The 4,155-nt window shown below is 36.4% G+C and overlaps 1 pseudogene; it reads left to right on the top strand.

Moving 5' to 3' along the window:
- The first annotated feature begins 1,913 nt into the window (after positions 1-1,913).
- LOC102489895 (chromobox protein homolog 3 pseudogene) lies at positions 1,914-2,521 on the top strand (annotated as a pseudogene).
- The last annotated feature ends 1,634 nt before the right edge of the window (positions 2,522-4,155 follow it).

Below are 4,155 nucleotides of genomic sequence, written 5' to 3'. Positions count from 1 at the left end.
ACTCCACCATCACATTTGAAGTCTTTTAGCCTCTGCTGTAACACTCATTAAAGATTTAGTGGAGATATATAATGTGTATCTTTCAAAGTCTGGTTCACTTCACTTAACATTAAGTATTCTATATTCATTCAATTTGGGACAAACAATAGGATTTCATAATTTCTTATTGGTGTGGCTTATTACCTGTTGATGATGACGTGTACTGTATTCTCATCTGGACTGGACTGAGAAGTATTTCATGTTGTGTAAAGTCTATTCACAAGTAAAATGATAAATAGTGACTGAATGTTTAAAAATTAATTGGAATAATAATAATAATTTGGAAAAAATAAGGAAAAGCTATTTGATAATAATGATGGTGATTTTAATGTCTTTGTATGGACTGATATGCATGGTATTCCTTCTGAAAAAAAGAGATGCAATACACTGTAAAGTTATATGTGATTCAATGTAATATAAACAAGATTATGATAATAAATGAAATATAAAATTATTTTAAATAAAAATTTGAAGAGAGAGAGCCTGAGACAGCCAGCCAGACACAATGAGAAAACAGAGATTTCCCTTCCTTGTCTGAATATTAAGGATTCTAGAAGATGGAGTTTAGAGTATAGCTTCCCTGGACAGCACAAGACACATCTCGCCTTTCAAATGGCTTCTCTGAATATTTCAGGAGTCTAGAAGATCCAGTTTAAAGCACAGTTTCCATGAACAGGCCAGAAAAATCCTCAGCTTTAAAATCACTTCTGAAATTAGCAAGTAAAAAGAAAAAGGGCAAGGAAAGAAGTGGTCAAAAATATTTCTATAAAATTAAAAACTTAAAGATAGAGAGAGTGTGAGAGAGACAGAGAGACAAACAGCCAGAGACAGCAAGAGGACAGAGGTTGCCCTACTTTGTCTGAATATTTCGAGAGTCTAGAAGATGAAGTTTAGAGCATAGATTCCCTGAACATGCCTGGGCAGACCTCAACTTTAAAATGGTTTCTTACCTGAATATTTCAGGAATCTAGAATATGGAGTTTAGAGTATAGCTTCCTTAAACAGGCTAGGACACACCTCAGCTTTAAAATGGCTTCTGAAATTAGCAAGTGAAAAGAAAAGGTCCAAGGTGAGAAGTGGTTGAAATATTTAAAAAAAAATAAAGAAATTTAGAGAAAGAGAGAGAGCATGAGACAGACAGAGAGACAGATGGCCAGAGACAGCAAGAGGACAGAGGTTGACCTACCTTGTCTGAATATTTTAGTAGTATAGAAGATGGAGTTTAGAGCACAGCCTCCCTGAACAGGCCAGGACACATCTCAGCTTTAAAATGATTATGGAATTATAAAGTAAAAAGAAATCACCTCAGGTGAGGAGAAGTGATTGAACAGTTAAAAAAGAAAATTAAAAATTTAAAGAGAGAGTATGAGACAGACAGAGAGACAGATGGCCAGAGACAGCAAGAGGACAGAGGTTACCTTACCTTGTCAGAATATTTTGGGTGTCTTGAAGATTGAGTTTAGAACATAGCTACCCTGAACATACCAGGATACACCTCAGCTTAAAAAAGGCTTCTTGTTTGAATATTTCAGGAGTCTAGAAGGTGGAGTTTAGAGCGTAGCTTTGCTGAGGCCAGGACACACCTTTGCTTTAAAATGGCTTCTGAGATTAGCAAGTAAAAAGAAAAGGCTCAAGGTGAGGAAAATTGTTTGAAAATTTAAAAATAAATAAATAAAAATGTAAAGAGAGAGTTTGCAACACAGAGAAGCAGAAGGCCAGAGACAGTGAGAGGTCAGAGGTTGACCTAGCTTGTCTGAATATTTCAAGAGTTTCAAAGATGGAGTTAAGAGCAAAACTTCCCTGAGCTTGAGGCACGTAGGGCCAGAGACTCCACAGACCCGCAACCTGGAGCAGCTCGGAGAGGTGATCTCTTCAACTCTGCAATAAAAAATGGCCTCCAATAAGACTACATTGCAAAAAAATGGGTAAGAAACAGAATGGAAAGAGTAAAAAAGTTGAAGAGGCAGAGCCTTTAGAATTTGTGGTGGAAAAAGTACTGGACCGACACGTAGTGAATGGGAAGATGGAATATTTCCTAAAGTAGAAGTAATTTGCAGATGCTGACAATACTTGGGAACCAGAAGAAAATTTAGATTGTCCAGAGTTAATTGAAGCATTTCTTAATTCTCAAAAAGCTGGTAAAGAGAAAGGTGGTACAAAGAGAAAATCTTTATCTGACTGTGAATCTGATGATAGCAAATCAAAGATGAGAGATGTTGCCGATAAACCAAGAGGCTTTACCAGAGGTCTTGATCCTGAACGAATAATTGGTGCCACAGATAGCAGTGAAGAGTTGATGTTTCTCATAAAATGGAAAGATTCAGATGAGGCAGACTTGGTACTGGCAAAAGAAGCAAATATGAAGTGTCCTCACATTGTAATTGCTTTTTATGAAGATAGACTAACTTGACATTCTTGTCCAGAATATATATATATATATATATATATATATAAATCCGGGTCTTGGATTTTGATTTACTAGTGTGGAGAAAGAACTGCATTCTAATGGAAAAATCAAGTTTGATTTGTTTGCTTTGATTTGTCATGAACTTGTGTTTAACTCACATGCTTCAGTACCAGTCTGGGGTTTTTGTTTTCTGTCTTTGTGTGTTTGTGTACATAAGATAATACATAAATGGATTTGTTTTTGAAACTTTCACCAAAACAAAAACTGTGTATACGCTCATATGTTTGAGATACTGTCATGTTGAGCAACCTCAGAATAAGAAATAAGTTCCTCCAAATTAAATTGAAAGTTTTCCTGAAGCCATAACCTTTCAAATTAGTGAAATCTAAATTGGATAACTTAAAAGCAATCATCAGAATTTTTTATCTATCTGTAGTCATATAAATTCAATAGTTTATTTGCAGAATTCCTGAAAGGAGAAATTCTATGAGTACTAGTAAGCTCCCCTCCCACATGACAAAAATGGACAAATCCCAGTGTTTAGCTAAGAAAGACTATAAGTGAGCATTTTAATCCTCTAGTAAACTTCCTTTACAAAAGGTTGAAATCCTTATGCTCTATTGACTGAAAGATCATTATTCATGAAATGTCTAAGATTTGGCTCATGGAAATTTAATCAGATGGTTAAAGATGTTAGCAGTTTAGGACTTGCTGGCATAAATGAGTGAACAAATTTGTGATAGAAAACTATTGTGCATGTTTCTTTTCTTAACCCCAATTCATTCCTTATGAGGAATGTAGGCCTCAATCTTTGCAGTATTTGGGTTACTGGTTCAGCAGCAGCAAGGAAAACCAATAACTCTGTAGTAATCAGAATGTTACCCAACTGTATATTGTTTACTTTATTGTAAATACTGGTGAACAGTGGTCAATAAATAGTTTTATATTCTTAAAAAAAAAAAAAGAAGAAGAAGAGGAAAGCTTCCCTGAACAGGCCTTGACCCTCCTCAGCTTTAAAATGGCTTTTTGTCTGAATATTTTGGGTGTCTAGAAAATGGAGTTTACAGTATAGCTTCGCTGAACAGGCCAGGATACACCTCAGCTGTAAAATGACTGCTGAAATTAGCAAGTGAAAAGAAAAGGCCCATGGTGAGGAGAAGTGGTAGAAAAATTTAAAAACAAATTAAAAATTTAAGGAGAGAGAGCACTAGACAGAAAGAGAAACAGAGGTCCAGAGACAGCAAGAGGAAGGACAAAGGTTACCCTAACTTGTCTGAATATTTCGGGAGGCTACAAGATGGACTTTAGAGCATAGCTTTCCTGAACAGGTCAGGACACACCTCAGCTGTAAAATGGTTTCTTATCTGAATATTTCAGGAGTCTAGAAGATGAGAGTTTAGAGCATTAACTTTGCTGAATGGCCTGGACAGACCTCAGGTTTAAAATGGCTTCTGAAATTAGCAAGTGAAAATATAAGACCCAAAGTGAGAAGAACTGTTTGAAAAATTTAAAAAGAAATAAAAAATTTAAAGAGCAAGAGTTCATGTGACAGACAGAGAAACAGAGGGCCAGAGACAGTAAGAGGACAGACGTTGCCCTACCATGCCTGAATATTTCGGGAGTCTAGATATTGGAGTTCAGATCATACCTTACTTGAAAAGCCCAGGACAGGCATGGCGCGGCGGCAGCAGCGCCAGCGCGGCCCCCCC

Source organism: Tupaia chinensis, unplaced genomic scaffold, assembly GCF_000334495.1.
Source record: "Tupaia chinensis unplaced genomic scaffold, TupChi_1.0 Scaffold144311_1, whole genome shotgun sequence".
In the NCBI taxonomy this organism is placed as follows: domain Eukaryota; kingdom Metazoa; phylum Chordata; class Mammalia; order Scandentia; family Tupaiidae; genus Tupaia; species Tupaia belangeri.
This window is presented reverse-complemented; position numbering and strand designations above follow the sequence as displayed.